A 15,678-nucleotide genomic window follows, 5' to 3' on the forward strand; every position below is an offset into this window, starting at 1 on the left:
GTTATAGTTGTTAGTTTTTCATTAGAAAGATGTTATATTGTTATGCTTTAAAAAAAACAACAACAAAAAAACTTAAATCATTTTCTATAAATTATGTCTCACACACACACACAGACACACACACATGCACACGCACACACACACACACACACTTTCACTTACTCGCATGCCGTGCATACACAGTAATTTCTCCCCCACACCCCACATCCCACCCCCCTCGATTTTTTTCCTACCCTCGTCTAATATCACTTACAATGAAAAGATGTTAAGCTAAAGAAGAACGAACACACATTTATTTTGTGTCGATTCTAAATCTGTATTACAAGCATTAAAATCTTTTAATTTGAAGACAAGAAGAGAACTCGTAAGAGCAAATCGTCGTGCAATTCATTTTTGACCATCCGTGATACAAAAATTATTTTTTGTTGGATCCCTTCTCACGAACACACACACACACCTTCTCACAAAGGGATTGGGGGAAATGAGCGGGTCGATCGTTGTGCGAAAAAAGGCGCAATGAATATTATTTTTACAATGCTATAGAAATCCGTATCCCATTCTCATTACAAGAAGTTTATTCTCTACTGAAGAAAACCTGCTGGAACCATGTCAAAAAACAGAAACAGGAGTCTAACCCTGTCAGAGAAAATGCTGACAATAGCTCGCGCAAAACTGATGTTCTGTTTTCTTTAAAAACAAAAGGACATTAGAATAGCATAAGGCTCACGCGTACCATTTTAATATACAGACTACGACTGTATGCCATAAAAACAAAATATACTTCTGAAGTAACTTGCATTTATGGTAATGAAATTATCTCTGTGCATAACAAATATGAATGTCAAAGGTTAAAAAGATATCTACCTCTTTCATTAACAAAATCTGCAGTTCCATCTGCATCCATTAGAAATGTTTTATATGAAAATGAACTTATGTTTTAATTAGTTCAGAGTTTAATTAGGAGCCCCATTGGCTCTTTGTTTTAATTTCGCTGGTTGAATAGTTAGTTCGTTTGTTGGTTTTGTTTGTTTATTGGGTTTTTTTTGGTTTTTTTTGTTTTGTTTTGTTTTTTTCTAACTGAGGAGAGAGGAATAGAGAAAGTAGTGATGATGATTAAAGGCATGGGTGGGGTGGGAAAGATGATGGATTTTCGTCTAAAATCACAATTGTGGATAGATGTTAAACAAAAGAACGAACTAACGAACGATCGAAAACACACACACACACACACACACACACACACACACACACTGAACTTACAATTCCCACCCCTCGCTTTCCCCCCAAACGAATGATATAATAATACATAACCTACGGTATTTTTAACTACAGATATTGATACGTGGTCATTCTATCATTTTTCAAAATATTATTTCTGTTGAAACAGGTTTTATTTTTTATAACAAAAAAATAGAGATACAAGATGCAAAGTACAGACAGACAGACGGACAAAATGTAAAAACAGAAGAAAAAAAGAAAATAAACATCCCAACACCCATCCCCCGAAAAGGAACAACGATACAAAATATGCGGGGAACAAACTATACAAGTCAAAGTCGTTGCTATTGTTGTTGTTGTCAGCATCATAATCATCAGGAGTTCACCACCCCATCATTAACTGCTGACTGTTCATTTGTCAGTACTGATGGTGCATATCAAATGGTTTACTTTCGGAAGGCAGGTATACACTTTATAACAGGTGATATCCTTTTTTTTCTTTTTTCTTTTTTGTTGTTGTTTTGTTTTCAGGCTCGATATGAAAGGAATCATTCGTTCTTTTCTATATAAAAAAAAATTCGCCTTTGAACTTCAAGATCAACTTTAGCTAGTGTGGAGATGTGTATATGTCTTTGTTTTTGTTCCTTATTATAGCCCCTTGCAACCATAGATACTCACATACAAACAATCACCCAACACGACATGCTCAATAAATGAGGTACAAAGGCAAATCTTATGATACACGAAATGGTTAGCTGATTTGATACAGTGTTATTAGATTATATGTTTGGTTTCATATTTCCATGATGTTACCATTGTGTAGCCATGACGTACGATTTATCTGAATGTATGTATATCAGGTTTTTGTTTGTTTGTTTTATTTTTTATTATTATTATTATTATTATTTTCCCCTTAACCCATCACACGGATACACTCACAGGCAAACATACATACACACACACACGCACGCGCGCACGCGCGCGCACGTACACATATATGCACATGAGTGTGCACATCGGGCGTTGGAGAGCGGGGTGAGGGAGGGGGGAGAGGGAGGGAGAAGGAAATGGGAAGGGAAAAAAACGTGAAAATTTTGCGATTGCAGTTAGATGAGCTTAGCACTGAGGAGATGAGAGTTCACAATGAGCGGACAGTTCGTGACTAACACACACACACACACACACACACACACACACACAGAGGAAGGGGGAGGGGGGGGGGGGGAGAAACGTATGCGAGCTACACGAGCAAGGAGAAGAAAAGGAGAAAGAAGTAGCTTTGCACTTTGGTGAACACTTTGTTTTCCCCTTCTGAATGGTGAGTTCACAAGGAACGAACAATCCGTGGTGTGCAGGCAAAAAACGAGAGAGGAAAAGGGAAAAGAAAAACATGTGAAGTACCGCGAATGTTTTCGGGTTACCATTACTGTAGCTTGCAATTGTTCACTCGAGCATCATATACACGGAGTTGTCGCAAATTGTACTTTGTGATGTGAAATTTGGTGTGTATATCTATTTATTCATTCATCTGTTATTTTTTTCCTTTTTTTTACGTCTAATAGAAATTTAGCAAGTGAGAATGTAAGTATTGTTAATGTATTTAAAATGCAGCTGTGGTGATTACAGTAGTGAAAAAGTTTTTGGCTTAATATAATATTTGCCCTATGTCAACCAGTGCAATTTGGTTGTCCATGCTGATGTGACTTTCCAAATTATGTGGCACAAGCCTTCAAATAAGCATTCAATTAAGCAGGGCATTCAGAGGAGAGTCTCTCTCTCTCTCTTTGGGTTTTGTTGTTGTTGTTGTTGTTGTTGTTGTTTGTGTGTTTATTGTTTTTTGTCCTTAGATACCCTCACCCCCACCTCCTCATTGATGATTTGGGTTATGAAGCGGAGGAAAAAAGATCACACACACACACACACACACACACACACACACACACACACACAGTGGAGAGGGAGAGTGAGGGGAGAGAAAGGGGGGGAGGGAGAAAACCGCGATAGAGGGTTGTGGACATGTCTCCTCTTCCATCACCAGTACCTTTCCTACATTAAAACTTGGATGCTGGTGTTTGGTGGATATGCATGCCTTTTTTTTCTGTATTCTTGGCTTTATATATGTGTGTGCATCACATAAGATCCAGTCTTTTTTCTTTTTTTTTGTACTCGATGGTGAACAATTGACGGGAAAAAATCCTAAACCTTCGTGCAGGAATATGAGTATACTAGTAAACTTTAAAAAAATATTTTTCTGTACTTTTCGGATTCCACGGAATCAAAAAACAATGTCACTCTCAGCCCGGTTTTGGCTCTGTGCAGTCAGCTAGGTTATGGGCGACAGTGATGGCGTGTAAATGTTGATGCTATGCCCCTTTGTATTACTCTTACTGTACACTGTGTTGTTGTTTTTTGTGTGTTGTTTTTGCGCCCATCGCTGGCTTGCGCTAGTCAATCAAATTGTCATTTAAAAAAATATTTTTGTACTATGGTGTCATTTTCTTTTGTCAATAATTGTTACTTGTCTGTATGTAATTTACTTTTCTATCTCGGTCTCTACTTCTCACGAATGGATGAATATTTTTTGTCTCCTTTTGTTCAGTTAATTGATTTTAGTATACACATTCTCTATTTCTATGACCATTGTAGTTATGCAACACTTGGCGGACCCATCACGAGAGAGACGTGTGTGGGCAGTATTTGAAATTGCGTATGTGGCCAAAACTGCCAGGTGTTAAAACCACTCTGGCCAGTGTGTGAAAAAGACAGCCTTCAAGCTTCAAAGCAAAGATAAGTGATTTTTCTGTGAAGTTGATTAATAATTTGTTATCGCGTTATTGTTTAATGTTTGAATGATTAGTAAATTATTGAGAGGGCTAATATTAGAGAAGGACCTGTATTTTTCTGCAAAATAAAATCTGCTACTCAAAAACACCCACATGCACCCTTCCACTGGCTAAGAGGAGACAACCTGACAAAATCCCCAATCCCACGGCTTTCATACAGTACCAATGGGATGAATGGCTGTTGGGTTAAACAGTCACTAACTGTATGCAGTCTGGCCTTAGGGCGACACCAGGCTGACGGACTCCACACAGATGGACATCCATTGCCCTTCCCTGATAAGAGGCTCTGTCAGGGCGACCGAATTTTTTCCCTCACCACATAGAACACCCTTCTATGGATACCAACAAAACCCTGTCTCGCGTGCACCTCGGGGATCAGCTGCATAGCACGAGACATAAATTCAGATCCCCAAAACCCTAAAACAGGCGTGGCAAAAGAGGTGGGAAAAGATTGTGCTTGGGTAGCAGAATGACAAAAGCAGAGCGGCTGTCAAAGAAATTCTTTAGAATCGGCAGTTGGAACTGTTCCAGCGCGAGAATGAGAATTTCAACAATTGAGAAATTGGCATATGATTTTGACATTTTATGTTTCCAAGAGAATAATAATAATAATGGTACTTATATAGCGCTGAATCTTGTGCATAAACAAATCAAAGCGCTTTCGCACCAGTCATTCTCACGCACGCATAACTCTAAAACTGAAAAAAACTAAAAACAAGGAAGAGGCAGGGAAGGGAGGCTATTTTGGGAAGAGGTGGGTTTTAAGGCCAGACTTGAAAGAGCTGAGTGTGGAGACTTGACGAAGCGAAAGAGGAAGTTCATTCCAATTGCAAGGTCCAGAGACAGAGAAAGAACGGTGGCCAACAGTCGAGAGTTTGAATCTGGGTATGTGTAAGTGGAGTGGATCTGAAGCTGATCGTAGTGAGCGAGATGGAGTGTAGAGGTGAAGGCAGCCACAGAGATAGGAAGGGGCTGATTTGTGAATACATTTGTAGCTGATCTTGTACTTTATTCGGTGTGAGACAGGGAGCCAGTGGAGATGTTGCAAAAGAGGAGTGGTGTGCTCAGATCTTTTCTTTCTGAGGACGAGTCGGGCAGCAGAATTTTGTATGCGCTGAAGGGACTGAATGGATGAAGCAGGCAAACCAGACAATAGAGAGTTACAGTAGTCAAGGCGAGAGAGAATGAGAGAAACGACAAGTCTAGATGTTGCGTCAGTGGACAGATATTTCCGGATGGAACTGACGCACCGCAGTTGACAGTAGCAGGATTGACATGTCTGATTGATAAATGTTTGCATGGACAGTGTGTTGTCAAGGACAACGCCGAGGTTCCTGACTGAAGTGGACAGAGGGATGGATGTACTGCCAAGTTTGATTGTATTAGTTGTAATGGAAGAGAGTTTTTGTTTAGTTCCTATGATCATTGCTTCAGTTTTGTCCGCGTTCAATTGTAACTTATTTAGAGTCATCCAATTTTGAATATCCAGGAAGCAGTTAGATGTTTCTTGCAAGAGCGACAACAGTTTTTCAGGTGTATCACTCTTCTGGAGTTGAGTGTCATCAGCATAAGAATGATGACTGACATTATGGCGGTTGATAATTTCAGCGAGAGGAGCAGTGTACAGTGTGAAGAGCACTGGGCCTAAAACAGATCCCTGTGGGACTCCATGTTCAATTTTAACGGGTTCAAACTGGAAATTATCAACAATGACAGACTGGAATCGATCAGTGAGATAAGATTTGAACCAGTTTAGAACAGTGCCGTTGATACCAAATGTAAAATGAAGACGGGAAAGAAGGATTGAATGGTCTATCGTGTCAAAGGCGGCTGACAAGTCGAGAAGAGTGAGAAGGGAGATCTGTCCTGAGTCGGACGCTAGCAGTAGGTTATTCAGGATGTGGAGGAGAGTGGTTTCGGTGCTGTGGTCAGCACGATAGGCAGACTGAAATGGGTGGATGAGATTGTTGAAACAAAGGTGACCAGGACAAGTGCAGACAGACCAATACATTTTGAGAATTTCACAGTCTTTCAAAGGAATGAAGGAAGAGGAGTAGCAATCATACTGAACAAAAACCTAAAAAACAAAGTTTCCACCATAAATCTAGAGAAATGGTGTAGCAACTCATGTGAACTAGTGGGGGTGCGTCTCGAAAAACCTGACGGAATTCACAAAAGCATCGTGCTCATCAATGCCTATGTTCACCCAGGAACCTGCACAACAAAAGAGGATTGGGCCCTTTTAGAGGAAATAGAGAACGAACTTGGAGACTCAGTCATTATCTGTGGAGACCTCAATGCAAGATCGAAGCTATGGGACCAGCGGAACACCAACCCACAAGGACTTGCACTTGAAGGAATGATAGGAGAAATTCTTCTTAGCCCATTAACAACCACATCCCCAACTCGCCTTGGAACAAGACAAGGGGACAGTGACAGTGTGATTGACATCGCTCTAACATCTCCAAAATTCAGAGCAGAAATGAATGCAGAGACGCTTCCACACCAAGGCAGTGACCACCTCCCGGTAGTGTTCAGTCTACAGAAACTGTCAAATAAACCCTGTATGAAACCGCGTGATCCATTTCAGTATGAAACCAAAGAGACAACCATCATCGAAAAATTAAGACGCAGAAGAAACAAAAGAACGGCACTGAACAGGATGCAAACTATTCAGCCCCCATGGTGGAATACCGACACAGAGAGAGCCTGGATAGAAAAACATGCGGCTGTCAAACTTTGGCAAAAAGAAAGAACAAAACCATCCCTGGACAAAGATATTGAAACAAAAATGAAAGAAAAAACTAAACAGTTTGAAATCATTGCTCAAGAGGCCAAAAATGACAAGTGGAAACAGTTTTGCGAGGCACTCAGTTATGACTCAACATTGACAGAGTTCTGGCAATTTTATCGTCGCATGGAAGGGAAAACGTGCACAACAACAACCCCAGACATGGTAGACACTGACGGAACCAAGCTTAAGACAAACGAAGTAAAAGGATCCGCCCTGCTCAAACGTTTCATACAACAGAGCGATCAAAGAAACTTAGATGAGAAAAAGAAATATGTTGAGCGAGTTAAACCAAACCCTTATGCAGACTGGACCTGATGATGATTTGACAATAGATGATCTAAACGAAGCAATAGCTAAATGCAAGAAAGAATCAGCTCCTGGCCCAGACAAAGTTCGCTACTCAGACATCAAGGAACTATCGGAAGAAGACAGAAGCAACCTTTTCAATGTATATCAAAACAGTTTCCACAATGGACATGTGCCGGAGGACTGGACACACAGCTTCTTAAAACCCATACCAAAACCAGGAAAGGACCGTCGTCAGGTAAGCGGCTACCGGATCCTAACCATGCAAAACATTGCTGGAAAGCTCATGGAACGCATGATAGCCAGGAAACTTGCAAGGGATCTTGAACACAGGCACATTCTCCCTTCAAATCAAGGTGGTTACAGAACAGGCAAGTCCACATGGGAAAATGCAGCTGTTTTTGCATATGAGGTGTATGAAGGATTTCAAAGAAAAGAAGAAACACTAGCAGTAGCAATCGATCTTGAAGATGCCTACAATAAGGTCCAGTTTGCGCACCTCATGGAGCTGCTACTAAGGTATGGAGTAAGTTTGACACTGACAAGATGGATAGCAGCAGCGCTTCAGGAAAGAACCGTCGTCCTACACCTCGGAGATTGGATGTCTGCACCTTCTAAACTATCCATGGGACTGCCACAAGGGTCTCCGCTTTCTCCTGTCCTCTACAATGTCTACACGAAGGGCCTTGCAGACTTAAACAACAATGGAATAGGTCGGGTGCTTACTCTTGCGGATGATGGCCTGGTCTTCAAAACTTCGAAAGATGCTCAGGAAAGAACTAAAGCTGTCCAGAAACAACTAAACAATATTGCTCAATGGTGCAAAGACACAGGATCTTCCATCAATCCAGCGAAAGCCCAAACGTTGCTGTGCACCCTCAACAACAGAACCGCGAGCAATTCACCACCTTCTGTGTCACTCGATGGGATTCAGATCGAGAAAACTGAATGCCTACGCTACCTAGGAATACACTTCAACAGGATGCTGACCTTCAGAAAACATACGGAAAATACTGTTCTCAAATGCAGAAAGGGCCTTTCAGTCTTAAAAGCAATGGCAACCAAAGGTATTGAACAACGCCACCTCTTCCTGCTATACCAATCACTCGTCCTCAGTGTGATCGACTACGGACTTGGGCTAACAACACCGTCTCAAAGCAACCTCCTAAAATTAGAAAGAGTTCAAAATGAAGCTATGAGGCTGATCCTTGGAACAACAAAAGACACGCCCACAGAAACCATGCGATACATGCTTGACCTTCCTTCAGTGCAGGCCAGAAACAAGTTAGAACAGGTCAAGACCTACTTCAAAGCATTAGAAAACCCTCAAAACCCACTGCATGACGCAGTCAAAGAACCAAAAGGCAGCCGCCTAGGACGAGGAAGATCATGGATGGGGCAAGCAGAAGACACAATCCAGCTAGTATGCCGACTACAAGACCTGAAAGAAACAAAGGAATGGGAGAAAAACCCCGAAAACCTCAACCATCTATTCAACACAGCCATTTCATCCACTCTAGGAAGACATTGTCGGGAATGGCCAGAGGGCAAAATTGATGCAGAAGTGAAACTACTCATAGAAGAAAACAGTAAAGAAGAGGACATCATCATATACACAGATGGCTCAGTCACCAAAGACCAATCCGGTTGGGGATTCACTGCGAAACAAAATGGAAAAACAGTTAGGGAAGAGAATGCTGCCTACAAAGTCACAACCTCCAGCCTAACGATGGAAGTTGAAGCTGTGACACATGCCCTCCAGTGGCTATCGTCCATCCATACGCCCGGAAACCAACATGCCATGATTCTAACCGACTCAATGAACCTCATACAGAAAATTGAAAACGGAATGGGAAGCCCAGAGTGGCATAAGGCAATGCGCAACTTTCAGATTAAAAAACTCACATGGTCATACTGCCCGGGACATGCAGGTGTTAAGGGAAATGAGCGAGCTGACAGACTTGCTGGTAACGCAACACCAACGAGCGGCCTACATCTAGGAAAATCGGAAATCCTCAGAAAAGTCAAAGAATATCAAAAAGAACAGGTACAAGGCCATCACACCATCGATCGCCTCAAAGAAATAAAAGCAGAGAGAGGGAGTGTCCGTAAGTCTAACATGAAAGGTAGAGCACGATGCTTTGCAAATCAAACAAATATCGGCATCATTTCCAAACCAACATTGCGCAAGTTTCTTCAAAACGGAACAGAGTGTCTGTGGGCTTTTCCAAAGACGCCACGTTGTTGGCATCAGAGATCTTTTCCCATCCCTCTTGCGGCCAATCAGTGGCAGCCTCTGTGCGTGTGTGTATGTGTGTGTTTGTGTGCATGTGTGGGTCTGTATTTTTGAGTGCTTTTGTGCATGCGTGAGAGTGTAAGTGTACACAAGTGTCAGTAGAGTTCTGTGCACGTGCGTGTGTGTGTGTGTGTGTGTGTGTGTGTGTGTGTGTGTGTGTGTGTGAGGGGGAGGTGGGGGTGGGGGTGCGGGGGGAGGTGGGGTAGAAGATGAGGTATGTGAGCGTATGCATGCCTACACTGTGGGAGCAACAGGATATTGGAACGTATATATATATATATAGATAGATAGATAGATAGATAGATAGATAGATAGATATATCTTTGTATATATGTGTGTGGAGATATGGGCATATGTGTGTGTGCTTGTACAAGTAAGTGTTCATCTGTGTGTGTGTGTGTGTGTGTGTGTGTGTGTGTGTGTGTGTGTGTGTGTGTGTGTGTGTGTGCCGTGGAAGCTGTGATACGTAGACTAGAAATGAGTGTGTGGAGGAGGGGGGTAGAGGAGGTGCAGGGTAATGTGTGTGGTGTGTGTGTGTGTGTTGGAGCTCATGTACGTTTATATGTATTTGACTGTGCTTTCATATCTCTGAAACTGCATGTTCGGTGCATATCGGTTATGCATGTGTGGGTGTATATGTGAATGTGTGTCTTCATGTTTTACATCTATTTGCTTATTTATCATCATTTTTTTTTTAACTATATAGTTATTATTTATTTATTTCTTTGTGTAAGCTTATCTATCATTTATTCACCTTTTTTTTTCCTCAAGGCCTGACTAAGCGCGTTGGGTTACGCTGCTGGTCAGGCATCTGCTTGGCAGATGTGGTGTAGCGTATATGGATTTGTCCGAACGCAGTGACGCCTCCTTGAGCTACTGAAACTGAAAATGAAACTATTTCTATGTTTGTTTAACAGAAGAATATGTTATGGATAGAAATCACAGTGATTCTCTGGAAGAAAGGGGGTGCGATGTATACAGACCAAAAATACCACTTGTCAATGCATAACCTTAAGATATCATCTCTAAACTGTCAGGGGTTGGGAAATTTTCAGAAAAGGAAAGACGTCTTACAGTATTTAAGACAAAAGCAATATTCAGTATACTTTTTACAAGACACACATTTTACTAAGAAGATGGACAGACAGATCAGGGCAGAATGGGGTTATGAATGTGTTTTTTCGTCGAATAATTCTAGATCACGAGGGGTAGCTATTCTGTTAAATAATAACTTTGAGTTTCAAATACAAAAAACGATTATAGACATTCAGGGTAATTACATATTTCTGCTTTTAAAAATATCTAACACGGAAATTCTTTTGGTCAATGTGTATGGACCTAACAGAGATGACCCTATATTTTTTGAAGAGATTCGGACAAAAATTGAAGAACAAGCTATTCAGAATGTAATAATAGGAGGCGATTGGAACTTAGTTATTAATTCTAGCTTAGACTATTACAACTATAAACACGTAAACAATATGGCAGCACAAGAAACAGTAATAAAGATGATGGATGACTTACAGTTAGTAGATATATGGAGAGAATTAAATAATGAGGTTTTAAGATACACCTGGAGGAGACCAACCCCCTTACAACAAAGCCGTCTTGATTTCTTTTTATTGTCTGACAATTTGATCACCAACGTTAAGGATGTAGATATCACTTATGGTTACAGAAGTGACCATTCTTTAATTACAGTTGATCTACAATTTAACACAGAACCCAGAAGAAAAACATTTTGGAAATTTAATTCATCTTTACTTAGGGACAACGAATATGTAGAGTTAGTGAAAGAAACAATAGAAAAAGTAAAGGACCAATATGCAGTGTTACCGTATGCAAGAGAAAACTTAGGCAAGATACCTAATAATGAAATTCAGTTAACCATAAGCGATCAACTCTATCTGGATGTATTATTAATGGAAATAAGAACTAAAACAATATCTTTTGGTATAAGAAAAGAAAAGACAGCTTATAGAAAAGGAGGAAACACTAGAAAAAGAAATACAGCGAATCGATAAAGAAATAGATACACATAGTTTAGCTAGAGAATTGCAGGAGAAAAAAGAAGAACTAGTACAGCTACGAAAAAAAAAATTGGAAGGGATCGCATTAAGGTCAAAAGCAAGGTGGGCATCTCAGGGTGAAAAGATGACTAAATATTTTTGTAATCTTGAAAAAAGACATTTTGTAAGCAAACAAATGTTGAAATTAGTTACATCTCAAGGTAATATTTTGACGGAAACAGACGAGATCTTAGAGGCGACGAGACTTTATTATGAAGACCTATACAGAGAACAGGAAGTAAAAGACATAGACATTAGCAGTTACATTAAAAGTTTGCCCAGTCTGGATGAATTTCAATCAGAGCAAATAGAAGGACTTATAACAAAACAGGAAGCCACAGAAACACTAAGAAGAATGCAAAACGATAAGAGTCCAGGCACAGATGGAATGACTGTAAACTTCTATAAATTTTTCTGGAAAGACATAGGGGACTTTGTAGTTAGATCACTGAATGAAGGTTTTAAAAAGGGAGAACTGTCAGTTACACAAAAAGAAGGGATAATTACATGTTTACCAAAGGGAGATAAGCCAAGAGAATATTTACAGAACTGGAGACCTATTTCGTTGCTAAACGTAGCTTATAAGATAGGATCTGCATGCATAGCTAATAGAATCAAGAAAGTTTTACCAAAGTTAATACACGAAGATCAGACAGGTTTTATTCCAGGTAGATATATTGGCGATAACATAAGAACCCTGTATGACATTATGCATTATTTAGAAATTGAACATCGTCCAGGCTTGTTAGTATCAACAGATTTCGAAAAAGCATTCGACTCATTAAATTGGTCATATATGAACACTGTATTAAAAGCCTATGGATTTGGCCTAGATTTATGTAAATGGATTCACATCTTTTACAAGGATATAAAATCATATGTCATTGTGAACGGTAAAGTATCCAAAGGCTTGAAAATACAAAGAGGATGCCGCCAGGGAGATCCAATTTCACCTTATCTGTTTGTATTATGCTCAGAAATCCTGGCGTGCAAGATTAGGGAAGATGAAGAAATTAAAGGCATAAATTTATTAGATACCATTTTTAAAATTAGTCAGTTTGCTGATGATACAACATTTACATTAGAAGGAGATAAAGAATCGTATGAAAAGTTGTTTGAAACACTAGAGGGATTTGAAGAATTTTCAGGGCTAAAAATTAACTACGATAAAACATTAAATGTCTGGTTAGGAAGAATGAAGAACTCAAAACGCCGGTATCTACTAGGAAAGAAAATGAAATGGAACCCCCCCCCCCCCAAATATAAACTTTTAGGCATTTGGTTCACAGAAGATCTATCAAAAATAACTGAAGTGAATACAAAAGACAAATTGATAGAAGCTAAGAGGCTTTTCAAGATTTGGTCAAAACGTATATGTACACCCCTTGGTAGAATTGCTATTTTAAAATCACTTATACTTTCAAAACTCATTTACTTGTGGATTCTTCTTCCCAATCCCCCGGACAAAGAGATAAATCAACTACAGAAACTGTGCTATGAATTTATATGGGATGGCAAAACAGACAAGATTAAAAGAATATATACAGTACATAATGTTGGAAATGGAGGTTTGGGCATTCCAAATATACAAAAGTACATAGAGGCTCTAAAAATATCATGGATTAGGAAATTACACACAGGAACAGCAAAGTGGAAAAAAATACTCTCAGTCAAATCCCCAGAAATCAACTCCCTGGATCTGTACGGACCAAGAAAATTTGTAAACACTGAATGTAACAGTTTCTGGAAAGATGTATATTGGGCATATGAGAATTTTACAAAACATGTTAGGTTAAAAGAAGCACAAGAGGCACTCGTAGAACCACTTTTTCATAACGACAAATTTAAAGTCGGTAATAAGACAGTTTATTTTAAAAAATTGGACAAGTAAAGGTATTTTTCTGGTTAGAGATACTGTAGATGAAAATGGGTGCTTCCTTAGTCATAAAGATTTCACAGAAAAATATGAGGTTAAAGTTAATTATTTACTGTATATGGGATTTATACGTTCCATTAAAAGTTACTTGCGCACAAACAATATTACTATCACAGACAAAACTTGCAATAAACAACCAAAAGCACTGCAGATAATAGCTAATGTTAAGAAAGGATCTAAAATTTATTATGATATACTACTTGAACCAATTTTTCTATACAATATAAATTCTTTTATCAAGTGGGAGCAAAAACTAGACATTGCAATAAATTGGGATACCACTATGAAACAAGTGAAAAACATAAAAGAAGTAAGATTGAAATGGTTCCAGATTAGAATATGTCATGGTATATTGGTTACAAACAAAATACTAAAAAAAAAAAGGGAATAACAAATAGCGACATGTGCAACTTCTGTAAAAATGAAATAGACACAATTCAACACTACTTATGGCACTGTACATTTACTCAGCTCTTTTGGGGGGACTTAGAGAATGTCTTGAAGGAAAAGTGTGAAAATTGTGCAAATGTAAAGTTTAATATAGAGTTAGTATTATTTGGAAATGATGATGTTACAAAAACAGGTGAAATATTTGACTATATAATTCTAGTGGCGAAACATTTCATTTATAAATGCAGAATAAATAAAATCAACCATGTATAAAGTACTTCCTAACAGACCTAAGAAACATATATAAAACCGAAAAATATATACACTCGATGGAAATGATGTCCATAGCATTTTCTAGAAAATGGTGCCCTTACATAAAAATGATTGAAGGCAACGAGGAGGAGTAGAGACAACCACGAATGTAACGTTTGTTCTTTTATTTATTTTTTTCCCCTTTCATTTACTTACTTGTTTTTAACAGAGCATGTGACGTTTTTTGTTGTTTTTTCTCGGTATGAAGACAGTGTTGTGTCATTTTCCTGATTTGCAGTTTAGGTGGTGCACAGTAGCAAATATTGTTGATTCCAGATGTCGGTTTTGTATGTCCGTCTGTATGTATTAAATGTTAAACTCGAATAAAATTATTATAAAAAAACAAACAAAAAAAAAACACTTTAGCTAGTGTTACGAATGTGACACTGAGTTGGGTCTTTTTTTTGTTTGTTGGGTTTTTGTTTTTGTTTTTTTTCTTTCCTTTTGCACCTGTCCTGTCAATGTTCCTTTTGCACCTGTCCTGTCAATGTTCCTTTTCTTTGTCTTTTTGCTTTGTTTTATTTTATGAAATACTTTCTGAAACATTTCAGAAATGTTTTTATCATTTTATTCTTTTATCATGCCTTATGAGAATGTCACGCCACGTGCTGACAAGCAAGGCAAGGCAAGCAAGGCGTTTATTTCGTGTGTCCCCTGGGGGCATTGAAACATTACATACGTTCATCCTTTACACATACCCAATAAGTACAAAAAGAGTGATGTCAAAAAAAGAAGTAGGCTCGTTAATTCAATCACTTAATATACACATTGACAAGTACTATTTCACTCAGAATACAAACAAACAAACAAAAAACAGCAAAAAATCAGTTACAACAACAACAAAAAAAAATCGTATCAATCGACAAAACATTAATAAAGAGAGCTGCGAATTGCAGAAACCAAGGATTTAAGTTTTGACAGTATTCTTTTGTTTTTTGTTGTTGTTTTTCTTTCAGAAAATGATAGGTGGGATTTAATGGTGTTTGGGCGGATTCTATAATACCTAGTAAAACATTTTCTTTCAAGCGTGGATCAGTATTCCATGGCATCACTTCTGTAACACGGTGTCAACAATATAGCAACAATAACATAGTGACATAGCGACAATAACATAGTGTCAGTGACACAGCGACAATAACATAGTGACAACGACATAACAACAATTACATAGTGCCGGTGACATAACGACCATAACATAGTGTGACTGACTTAGCGTCAGTGACATAACGACTATAACTTAGCGTCAGAGACATAACGACTATAACTTAGCGTCGGTGACATAACGACTATAATTTACTGCGGCGTCAGAGACATAACGACTATAAGTTAGTGTCGGTGACCTAACGACTATGACTATGACAATATAAATATATATATATAAATGACTACGAGCTGATGTCATTTATGATCAAATGATACATAATATTATGAGCGAAAATTCAGATTTAAAAAAAAAAAAAAATAGGTGCTGTTATCAACTTTGTTTTATTCATTATATATATATATATATATAT

At 38.7% G+C, this 15,678-nt stretch overlaps 1 protein-coding gene across 2 annotated transcripts in view; it reads right to left on the reverse strand.

The window, feature by feature from the left end:
- Nucleotides 1-15,678, reverse strand: part of LOC143299896 (serine/threonine-protein kinase TBK1-like) — a 211,842-nt gene that overhangs the window by 142,847 nt on the left and 53,317 nt on the right. The window lies entirely within an intron of this gene.

The sequence above is a fragment of the Babylonia areolata genome, chromosome 25, assembly GCF_041734735.1.
Source record: "Babylonia areolata isolate BAREFJ2019XMU chromosome 25, ASM4173473v1, whole genome shotgun sequence".
In the NCBI taxonomy this organism is placed as follows: domain Eukaryota; kingdom Metazoa; phylum Mollusca; class Gastropoda; order Neogastropoda; family Buccinidae; genus Babylonia; species Babylonia areolata.